The 12,502-nt window shown below is 40.4% G+C and overlaps 1 long non-coding RNA gene across 1 annotated transcript; it reads right to left on the bottom strand.

The window, feature by feature from the left end:
* Positions 1 to 668: 668 nt before the first annotated feature.
* LOC142493782 (uncharacterized) lies at positions 669 to 10,657 on the bottom strand. The gene is made up of 2 exons (XR_012801210.1): positions 10,194 to 10,657; positions 669 to 2,111 (listed from the first exon to the last, which is right to left on the bottom strand). It is a non-coding gene; the product is annotated as an uncharacterized LOC142493782 (long non-coding RNA).
* Between the last annotated feature and the right edge of the window lie 1,845 nt (positions 10,658 to 12,502).

Here is a 12,502-nt window from a genome sequence, read left to right as displayed (position 1 = left end):
TATATTCAGAAACATGCTGACTGAGTAGTTGCAAATAAAAAGATATTCTTTTAATGGTATCCCTCAGCCACGGAGGTCCGGAAATGGTAGTGTTGCTCTAGATCAGCGGTGGTCAACTCCAGTCCTCCAGACCCGCCAACAGGTCAGGGTTTAAGTTTATCCTGGCTTCAGCACAGGTGGTGCAGTTGAGGAATGAGCCACTGATGTGCCACCTGTGCTGAAGCTTGAGGACTGAAGTTGAGCACCCTGGCTTTGATGTCTGTGTGGCGACTATGTGCCTCTCATACCATGCTTGCTTAAACCTATTTGTACGATTTCTTCTATCTTTACAATACTTTATTAAAATAATATTTTTTATTTGCAGCAGCGTCAGCAAATTTATGTATATAATTTAAAAAGTTTCTTTGAGTGCCTGGTCTTGAGTTTGTTTGTTTTAAAAGCTCTATACACTAACATTTACGCTATGAAGAACTCATGTTGATCCTCCAAAAGGTATCAAATCCCATAACTAATTCATCTGCACTCGTCCATGACCAAAGGGGCTACTTAGAACTTAAAATACTTCCTCCAAAAATATGTACTTCCACATTAGGTGTCTTGGAAACCACTGCAATGCAATAGCCAATGTTTTTAACCCTCTTCCTTGTCAGTAAAGGTTGCAAAAAGGATGAACATCAGATAGGTATTTTATTTAGATTAATAATTCTTGGCATTCGGCAGACATTAGATAACACTGGAATGCACAAGATTTTCTTTTTCCTTTTTAATTTTGACAGCAAGAAAATTGCAATTCAAAGCAAAGTTTATAACAATAACTGTGCGATTCATCCAGTTAATTCACTTTATGTACTGTAGCAAAAAATAAAAACGAGGATTGTTGCAGAGAAATACCTAATGGAAACTATTGTTTTTAATCTTAACACAATAAACCCTGCAACGATTAACATAAGACTGACCTTTCAACAAATGTTTGCATTCAGTAATTAAACAGAGTGAAACAGCCACATCAACTGCTGGTCATGCGTTTCCTGTTAAACAGTAATTTGCTAAATTCATACGTATCACAGTAACAATGTCCAATCAAGCTTATTGGAATCATCACAGACAAAGGGAAAATAACCTTACATATACTTGCTATGTCAAGCCATTTAGTGTCAGAGGAGTCCACGTATCGCAGCCTCCTCGGGCACCGAAGGGGTTAAATAGGACCCAACATATCACATTTCCACATCATGGGACATACCCTATATATAATAGATATATCTATCATACAGTATATATATATATATATATATATATATATATATATATATATACATACATACATACACACACACACACACACACACATCCATATGTGTATACACATATACATACGTGTGTGTATATATGTATATAAATATATACATACACACACACACACACACAATATATATATATATATATACACACATACACACACACACACACACACACACACACACACACATATACATAAATATATATATATATATATATATATATATATATATATATATATATATATATATATATATATTATAAGTAAAGACATTTAATTATTAATAAAGAAAAAAGTTTACTCTTGTGCTTTCAAAATGTAGTCCGTACATCTTAGCCATTTTTTGACGCAAAAGTCAAATAGCCATTTACAATTTCCCTTAGTTTTACCAAGTTCAGCATAGTGTCATGATGTAGTCAGAATATCCCACATGTTTAATCCCGGGCGGCAAAGTCTCATCAGGAATCTGACCTGTGTATCTGCATGTAAACATACCTTTAGCTGACATTGTATGTAATAAATGAGAAAGGAATGTTGTATACTGGTAAATGAAACAGGTGCAAGGCTGCTTTCTCTATTATACATAGAAAACAATCTGGCCAAGTGTTATTATCCGCTAATAGTAGGGGAATGACTGAGAAGGCATCCACTTGCAAGCAAAGCTTGATTGACAAGCCAGTATTTTGTTGCGACTGTCCATACAGATGAGGTTATTAGAACTGACTTGTGCTGCTTGGGTCACATTGTAGCAACCGAACAATTGAAGGATCGCTCTTGGCACCTTTTATAAATTCTTCAAGGGAAAGTTTACCTGCAGGGAAAAAAGGCAAAAGGAAAATCATTTGCAAGACGACAGAAAGGGACTGTTTCCAATTATTACACGTCTATGGCATTACCGTGAAAACTGTTGTAAGGCTGTTTGCAGCTAAAGCACTTTGCCTGGTACACCGGGACGTCGAGAAGATGTATTACTGATTCTTAATGAAACGTACATTCCAGACTTAAATACAAAAGACACAGACCTGGAACAACTATTGTGTTCCCATACCTACAAAACAGTGCCAAGCTGTAAGGCACTTTACTGCCCGCTGAATCACCCATTACCTTAGCCCCCCCATTATATACAGTATATGTAGGGTGACCAGTAGTCCCGGTTCTGCCAGGACAGTCTTCATGTGCTGTCCCGGTTTCCAATTACTTCTCAAAATGTCCCGGTTTTTACTTGGGGTCCCGGCCTTTGGGGCTGCGGGGAGCGGAGGATGCTGGCTGCCCTCCCAAGCGGGCGGAGGGGTGGGTGGGGGGGGGCATGGAGATAGCAGGAGAATGCCGGCTGTGATTGGAGGATGCTGGGGGGGGGGGGGCGCAGAGTTTTGACAATGTGCTGGAAGCCGGGCGTCCCCTTCCCTCAGCACTGCCAGCCCATCCACGGGCCCCAGGTAACCCACATGCCTTATTTTTGTGTGTGTTTGTAGAGGTGGGCTTAGTGTGTGTGTCACTGTGTGTCACTGTCTGTGTATGTGTGTGTCACTGTGTCACTGTGTGTGTGTCACTGTCTGTGTGGTGTGTGTGTGTCACGGTCTGTGTGGTGTGTGTGCCACTGCCTGTGTGTGTCACTGTGTGTGTGTCACTGTCTGTGTGTGTGGCACTGTCACTGTGTGTGTGTGTCACTGTCACTTTGTGTGTGTGTCACTGTCACTGTGTGTCACTGTCACTGTGTGTCACTGTCTATGTGTTTGTGTGTGGCTGTATCCGCCCCTCCAAATTCCATCAACATGGCTGCGCGACGTCACATAATGCACATTGCTATAACAACGAGACTCCATGACGTCATGCGGCATCAAGTTGATATGACAACGGGACGTATTATGGCGCCGAGGCATCACGTGATGTCACATTGCCATGGCAACATGTCACCGCCTGACGTCAGTGTCCCGTTGTCATGGCAACGGGGTGCGTCACGTGATGTAATTTGTTTTATAAATAATTTTTTAATGTGTCCCGGTTTTTCATTTTGGATATCTGGTCACCCTAAGTATATGGCAAATGGTGACAAACCCAGGAACCAGGTTATTTTACTTTAAAAAAAAAACAATAACAATAACATTACCACCTGCAAAACAAGAAAACAAACAAAAATATAGGGCAGGGAGCACACAGCAGAAACAACAATATGCTCAAATGTCAATGTTAGTAGATATGGAAATGAGCAGAACAGAAAAAGGAATGAATGTTTGGGGGCAGCAGCCTGTGAATCAGAACATCCTCCAATGGTTCCGCCCCAGCCCTTACTACTAAGATATTTCATTGGATCTTTGGAAATAGCTAATAATGTAAACCTCTTGTATAACAACTAGCACTCCCTCATTGTCAAATGCTGGCATCAGCCATTATAAAAAATGGGTTTCTACTACTCGGGCCTATCGTCTTAACAGGCGCACTCCTGAAGCAGGGGGATCTCTGAAGCTGAACCGCACTGATCTCAGCTCCGGGGACCCCCCTGCTTCACGAGATACTTACCTTGGAAGGGTGTGCCGGCATCTCTGTGGAGTTTAAATGTCCCGCGTAACAGGAAGCCGCAAGGGATGACGTCATGGCTTCCTATTGGCCCGCAGGACCCGGGACATTTAAAGCCACCATATTGATAGCCCTGTCTGTGCTGCTCCCGGCCCGCCCTTCCGAGGTCAGTATCTCGGGAAGCAGGGGGTCCCCCCGGAGACCTGCATCAAACCTACTTTAAAAAAAAAAAAACAAACAAAAAAATGCTTCTGTAACTTTGTAAAATTCACGGAGTTTGGATAACACAACCAACAGTATGATCCCTGCATCCAAGCCAACAAAAAGTGACACGGAGTATCTGCCGATCCCAAGGAGCATCTGACGTATACTTCAGGAGTCCTGATGGTCCTCTATCTTGGAAAATGGGACCAGGGCTATGTAATCTGCAACCTGTATAAGCGTATACTACTGGTATATACACAGAGTACAGCAGAAACCGCCACAGAGAACAAGAGTTAAAATGGCGATCTTACCTACAGTATAAACGACAGCCTCTTGGTATCTGTAATATTGAATACTCAATGATATCACTCTCCTAGGTATAAATATAGGGAATTCTAAATGTAAGGCAACCAATGCTCACGTGGTGTCTCTCAACACCATTACATGTAATTATAGAGAAACCATGATACGGAGCTAAATTCACCAAAATAAATAGTCGCGCACATAGACAAAAGTGTCAGTCTTTTATAAATTATGCAAATGTGATTATAGCGAGAAAATGTCAAAGTTATTACAAAATAGCAAACAAAATATAAGCATACAGTGTCTGTAAAAATCCGAAGGACAGTGCTGTGTACCACGCGATATATTGTAATTGCGAGGCGCTTTGAGTTCCATTGGGGGGAAAAGGGCTATATGAAATAAAGTCATTATTATTACTAAAATCATTATTATTAAAAGCATACTAAAAAAAAAAATGCCATGACAAGAGCAATACATTTAGAAACACCTCAGCATATAGTCAAGATAAGTTCCAGGCTGACACCCTCATTTTGCCATTTTCTTGCTAGGATTACATTTGAATCATTTATAAAAGATTGATTGAAACTTTTTTCCTTTTGCTTGACTATACTGTAGTGCCGACGAGAATTCAAAAACAAATCTGGGGCAATCACCAACAAGACCCAGCGAGGGGTCTGTGGCAGTCCCATTCAAACTGAATGCGACTGCCAGGGAACCCTGCTGTGTTAATCCGATGGGCCATTAGTCTCTGCAGAAATGTCACTGAAATGTTGCAGCATGTACCCAGCATGTACCTGAGTCTTGTTGGTGATAGCCCCAGATTTTCCAAGGCAAGTTTAAGGCAAGTTTTAGAATACTCGTCGGCGCACCTGTAAATTTGGGGGGCTTTAGCGCTATCGTTATTTTTCTATAGCCTCTTGATATCTGCCTTTCTGTTTTCACAAATGAAGCCACACGTTCATGTTTTGATTTACCTTGTACATATACTTTACATTCTACTGACAACCAGGCGGCACAGGATTAGTCACCACAAATAAATAGAGGGGTCAAAGGTTTAGGTTAGTTGACATTGCAGTCTTGTGGTAGGAGCACATTCTTATTACAGGATACATAAATCATTTTAATGACTGTTGCCAGTAATTACGCACACAAAGCAGACATTTTATTGTTACATGAAAATAATAACAACTGATACATACTTTGATCCATGACCAAACCAACAGACATCTTCCAAAAAAAGGCATTTATATAAGTCAATGTATAATGTGAAAATTACGTAATGGGCTATTTCTTAGCAACGCATATGCTAGTAAAGTGTTAACTTATTTAGATTCATTTTTAGTGCATTTGTACAGTTACTATATACAGTATATTCTTCTTTCCGTATAGCAGACGTTAGAAAGTATGTTGTTTACAGGTGTATAGAAGAGTGAGGTGCTGTCACAGGAGTAATCATGAGCAGCAGCAGCAAAGCTTTGCAGAAGAAAGGGCATCCGAATCAGCAGCTGCCGGCTACCCCGAGCATCACCAAGAGGAAGCCGGTCCAGCAGAGCAACACGTTTAAAAGTCCAACAGACAGATTAATCTCTCCCTGTTCTCACAGGCTACTGAAAACAAAGCTTCAAACTGCTTGGAGGGATCAAGGCTGTAATGCAAGAAAGCCAGTGCCAAAATGCGATATTGATGGTAAAGAAAATGAAATGTCCTGAATGTCAAGATGACATCATGCACTGCTCTGTATTTCTGCTCATTTTTTTTTTCTACACCCAAACGTTTTTATTAGGCATAGTTATCTTTACATACTGTGACTTACAGTTTCAACTTTAGCCTAATACAGTTGAATTTTCCTTTTTCAGGTGGGTGGGGGGGGGGGGGGGGCGGAAGGAGAGGGGTAAGAGGGGGGGGGGGGGGGGAGAGTCATTCCTCCCTCCCCCCGTCTGGCCGGGCCCTGTCCCCCGCAACTCAAGGCTCTTCCGCGTTTCCGAACCTCCAGGGGTTGTATCCTAATTTAATTTAATGGGTTAACCAGGGTTCCCAGGTTTTATAGAAACCTTCAGTTGAACGCTTTAGGAAGGCCGTGAGTCTTTCCGTTCTCATAACTTCGTTGATTCTTTTTTTCACTAATTGTTTAGTGGGGGGCCCGATTTTCTTCATTTAATGTTGGGAGCCTAATGTTATCATAGCTTGCTGAAGTCTTCGCTTTTTAAAGATTATGCTAGCGTCACTATAGACTGACTGGTAAAATAATGCACGGGAAAACATTATTTCCAAAGGGAAAAAGCGGCGCTTGCTTGTGTGGAAAGAAAATGCCCCTGAAACACTTGCATTTCTAGTCCTAACTGACTGAAATGTTGAATTCACTAATTTTAATATGTAGCAGTACCACAGGGAATGTAATCACTTTTATATCTTAATGATGAGTGCAACACAATATTAAGTGTATTTTCACTTTTCAGCTGTTTTCATTTTTGTTTGTGCTCTTTCACGGTGCGTTGAAAAAGCTAAATGGCAGAAGACTTGGTGTTAGTGTTCAAATGGGAGAGGTCATGATTTGGCCCAATGTGTTTACAAGATGCCTCTCCAGTGGTGGTGGGCACATTGTTCCTTCAGCCTCTTTATTCCAAAGTAAACACTATGGGGCCTATGCAGAGAGCAGCGAATTTTAAAATTGGCGAATTTATTAAAAAGTAGCTTTTTTGGAGAGTTTTATTCTCCATATGCAGAAAAGTGCGAATTCTGCTATGTTTAACATGGATGCGTGTGGCGAGTTTAAATTGGCGAGATGCGCGCTTCAGAAACGTGTAAAAACAAATTCGCGCCTTTTTTTTCCCTTTGCAATGGCCGCGAGCGGCAGCTTCTTGCCAATTTTTTCTGGCGAGGCAAAAAGGAGACAATCGCGCCATTTTATTGGCGCGAACAGCCGCTAGATGCCGTTCGCGCCTCTCTGCATTAGGATATTTTTAAAACTGGCGAGATTGAGGTTCTCGCCAGCCGCGAGGCGAGTTTTACAAATAGAAAAGAAAAATTGGCGCGTTTTTCGGAACTCGCCATTTTCTGCTGCTTTCTGCGCGATTTTCTCCAAAAAATGGCGAATTTCGAAATAGCGCTGCTCTCTGCATAGGCCCCTATATTGTAACATATCTTTGATATTGTACTTGGTGTTTCACAACCTCTGGGTCTTAGAAGTAGGAGCTGTCCGAAATTAAATGATTTCACATTTACTTATATATTTTATTTCCCTAGTCAAATTTTGTATAGTTAAATGTAACTAAAGGGATTGTCTAAACTTGTGTATACAAAGTATTTTACAGTCATTATTTTTGCAAAACAGTTGGTACAATAAAAATTTTAATAAAAAGGTAAAAAAAAAAAAAAAAGTATGGGACACGTATAGAAGCTAACCTCATAGATGTTACTTGCAGCAGAAATGTTATATACATTTACATAAGTCTTAAATATTATGTCCTTTCTTTTTAACATTGCATTGTTCACTATATGTGTGATCAATGCATTTAAAAGTAAGGAATGTCAAGAACAATGCAGGTGGAGTTTGATGACATAATTACTGAACCTGTATGTTTAATCTAGAGATGTGTGAACATGACCAAATTAGCTGCGTCTATGTTTCGCTCGAACATTCACATTTCGCCAAAGAATGTACCCTGCAATATGGATTGGATTGGATAGATGGAGACAGAGACATGAGTGTTTTTGAGGCACTGTTTATTAGTCAATGGGTACACCAGGACTCTCTCTCCTACTTTTCCCTCTCCTCCCTCTCCAGAAAAACACACATTTTAGGCTGTGGAGACTGACGTGGCAAACTGCTTGCCAACTGTTGACAAGTTAGATTTTCGGCGGATCGAACACTCTTGGCGAATTTTGCAGAGTTTGTGGCCGAAACGTTTGCACGTCTCTAGCTCGGGCCTTGAGAAGGCAGCACAAGTTTAATTCTTATTTGTACACAGATAACAGGGGGCTGCTGATATACTGACAAGTATCTTCACGATCAATTGATTAGGTTACTTTATTAAAACAGAGCAATGCCCTGTTGAGAGAAGTGATTATGTCAATCTGAAATGAAGATTCCATTATTAGCTGCTTTCAAAAAGATTGTAGTGAATGAGATTTAAATAACATGAGTATTTTGTCTAGGGACTCATGTCCAGGGCTAAAACTATAGCACAGGAGACTTCATGTTCAGAAGAAACACACTACCAGAATCCTACTTTTTTTTATCATCTTGACAGAGTTCCTCTAATTTCTCTTAAGAGAAATCAAAAATTAAACACAACCATGGTTAAGGAAGGAGGCACAAGGGAAAGAAAAGAAATCGTGCTACAAACACACACAAAACCCCCAACAATAAATTATAAGTTGAAACCCTTTATTGTGAAAATGTTCAAAACATAAATCTGCAATATTCCAAAAGTATCCAAGAGCACAACTAGAAAAAAATGCCAACCAGGGTACCTTGAGAAAGCGCTCTGTGAAGCGTGAAACGTTGGTAGGGCTCTCCATTGCCCTGTTTTTCCATGACCAATAAATTAATCTTTTTTTATGGGATACGCACCCTCCTTTCTACTTGTTTGATACCTACAGTAGTGCTCTTCCAGTTTTTCTCCTTCTCTACCAACCAGGGTATAACCTGTATTTTCCAAACAAACACAAACAGAGCCCAGTGCTACATCCAATGGCAAAAATACACAGTGAAATACCTATCTATCTCTTGAATAAAAGGGTCATTTAGTTTAACACTTTGGCCAATGCATTGTAAGCCTGTGCGCCCCTCCAAGGCATGACAATAATTCACCTGTATTTTCTCAAAAGTCTGAAATGTGTCAAAAATAGCATTCGCCCTACCGGGTAACATTTTATTTTTACCCTAAAGAAAAAAAAATGAACCTATTAAGATTCATCATCGATCATGTTGGCAGACATGCTACAAATGCAGCTGTGAACATTGTAAATAGGACAAATACAAGTGTGGCTGAGTCTCAAACCCTCACCTCATCTAAATGGCACGCAATTATCTGACAAGAATAGCCCATTTCCATGGCAACATACTTATGGAGATGCAAAAGAGGATAAATGGCTAGAAAATATAATTACAGCAAAACTGCTCGCCTGTAGAGGTTTATAATTATAATGCTATTTTCCCTAGTAAGTAACCATACCATTGCTTTCCAGATCGCATCCAACTCAAACATGACTCATCGGGTCTTCTTTATGGAAGGTTCCATTTACATGTAATCTTCAAAAGGCTACAGGACAGATGATACTCAATGGGTTTTTTCATTATATGTATAAGTAGCTGGTGCATCGTTAATTCCACTAAAGACATGCATCTGTATCAAACAGAACATATAGGATGCAGGCCTTAAAAAGTACCAAACTATGAACTTTGTGCTTGCATCAAAACTGCTCCAGCAGACTTCAGAAAGTCCATATCATGCAGAAATAAAATGGTGTTATTACTCCGTTTTAAATACACTTTTCATGCATTGAATTTCAAATGCAAGTTGAATATCCCCAAGAATTTTAGCTGAATGAAGCATTCTAAAGGGCTACTTATGCAGTGCATTGCGTGTAATGTCTCAGAGACTATTGCCTGAGCTATTTCTGAAGGCGTCTATTCACAAGGCACCTTTACGCAAAGATATGCAAAGTATAGCATTTTGCTCATTTCTTATCCCAGGGGATTGTGTTCAATTAGTTGTTTGAAACCACAGACGGGTTTTTTAAAGCTAAATCTCACCTACAAATTGTTCATTATGCTCAGTAGACAAAGGACTTAAAGAATTTGTGCTCAAAGCTGAAAACATTTATAATTAAGCACTAGATCAATGAGAATATATTATGAAAGCCATACCATCGTTATTTGTGTCCATCTGTTTGAAAATCTTGTCTGTTCTTTTTTCTGGAGTGGATTCATCTTCTGGCATTTTCATCACAGATGATACCATCTTGTATATTGCCTGAAGGGGAAATTTGAAATAGAATCGGTTTCAAAACCCCTAATGAGTTTTGAGACGAATACAACGCAAACGAAATGAAAAGCAAGTTCTGAAATGTCTTCAAAAGTTTGCAAAAAAGTTTTCCAAAACCAGTGAAACCTCTCTCTCCAACCTCTTTACAAAGCTATCGACTGTTACGTAGCAAAGTGCCTCATGCATGACGAACAGTGAATATAAAGATATTATGGGACTTATTCATTAAGGTCTGGTACGGGTTAAATGGCAGCTTGTGGGTGTTAACCCACAGCAGATCTTAATAATGCCCCTGTGAGAAATAGCTGCAATTATCATGTAGTTATTTGTCAGCACCCAGGTAGCACTCAAAAACACAATAACATAACACTGACCATTAAAAACTGACCATTAAAATTACCGACATATTAAAAGAACATATAATTTATGTTAAATTGTTTTGGACAAGTGTTTATGGTACGTACGTTTCAAGTTGTAAGGAACAATAGTTATTCCATTCCATTATAATATGCTTTTCTATGTTAGTTTCTATCTCATGTAAAAAGATCTGTAAGATGTGCTTTAACACTGGGGGCTCAACTCCAGTCCTCAAGGCCCCCAACAGGTCAGATTTTCAGGATATCCCTGTGTCAGCACAGGTGGCTCAATCAGTCCCTGCTTCAGCACAGGTGGCTCAATCAGAGGCTCTTCAACTGAGCCTCTGATTGTGCCACCTGTGCTGAAGGGGGGGGGGGGGGGGGAGGGAGGACTGGAGTTGAGCACCACTGATTTAACATACCATTTCCATATAAGCCACAAACTGAAGCTAATATGTTTATCTTCCTGGGTTTACTTGATTTATATTTATTATATAACTTCTGTGCTCCCTCAGCTGGAGTGGAAAGTTTCCATGTCAATACAGCCCACATTTAACTAAAATGAACATCCCCATTGTTTTTGTGGGACTTTAAGAATAATCCAGCCCAGCAACCTGATGTCTCTGATCTGGAAATCACTAAAGCCTGTAAATAGATATGGAAGGCTGAATACATTTTGCTTTTGCAGTCATCCTGATAGCACATGCACAGAGACTTCGTCCTGTCAGGTTTTCAGCAGAGCAGACACCTGTATGATTCTGTAGGTTAGAAATAATTGAAACATACAGCTGATGGCATCTTCGCACAGCAAGGTGGCAGCACTTCACAATGTACATGTACAGTACTATGTCCTAAAAAGAATGCCGCATAAACTCAGGTATTTTTTTAATGACACCAACTTTTGATCCCCATAATTTATGCATATATATACACATGCACACACAGGGGCGTTTTATTTTTGATTTAAATATGTAAATCTTTATCTACGTATATATATATATATATATATATATATATATATATATATATATATATATATATATATATATATATATATATAAAATCAAAAAATAAATAGATGATACCGTTCTGTGGCTAACGAAATGCTTTTATTTGTGCGAGCTTTCGAGATACACTGATCTCTTCTTCCGGCGATGTTACATCGCCGGAAGAAGAGATCAGTGTATCTCGAAAGCTCGCACAAATAAAAGCATTTCGTTAGCCACAGAACGGTATCATCTATTTATTTTTTGATTATTGAAGCTCGGCTAACACGGTACTGATACCTCTACATCAGGCATGTCAAACATGCGGCCCGCGGGCCGCATGCGGCCCGCCCCGGATATTTTTGCGGCCCGCTCACCGCGGGAGAAGTGAGCGCGGGTGTGGGGGAAGCGAGTAGCACGGACAGAAGTAAAATCTGTCCTGCAGGGGCTGGAGGAGTACGGTGGCCGGGTGCAGTCAATCTGCACTCGTGCCGTGTGTGGGAGGACACGGGGGCGGAGTCAAAACCCCGGCGGAGAGACTGCATTCTCCTTGAAGCCTGGTAAGTGAGAGAGCGTGTGTGGGAGGACACGGGGGCGGAGTCAAAACCCCGGCGGAGAGACTGCATTCTCCTAGAAGCCTGGTAAGTAAGTAAGTGTGTGTGTGTGCGTTTTTTGCTGCCTATGGGCGGGAAACTGCTCTGCTGCCCTGCTCATCGGTACTCCTCCTGCTCAGAGGCAATAATGCAGACAGCTCTGCTGTGTTATTAAAGTGGTAATATTGCTCTTAGTGCAGCTGGAAGCATCTGTGGGTTTTAGTTGTATGGTGTATGGTTGTGTGTGTATATATCT

Source organism: Ascaphus truei, chromosome 4 (genome assembly GCF_040206685.1).
Source record: "Ascaphus truei isolate aAscTru1 chromosome 4, aAscTru1.hap1, whole genome shotgun sequence".
NCBI lineage: Eukaryota > Metazoa > Chordata > Amphibia > Anura > Ascaphidae > Ascaphus > Ascaphus truei.
The sequence above is the reverse complement of the archived record's forward strand: the minus strand, read 5'-3'. Positions and strand labels throughout refer to the sequence as shown.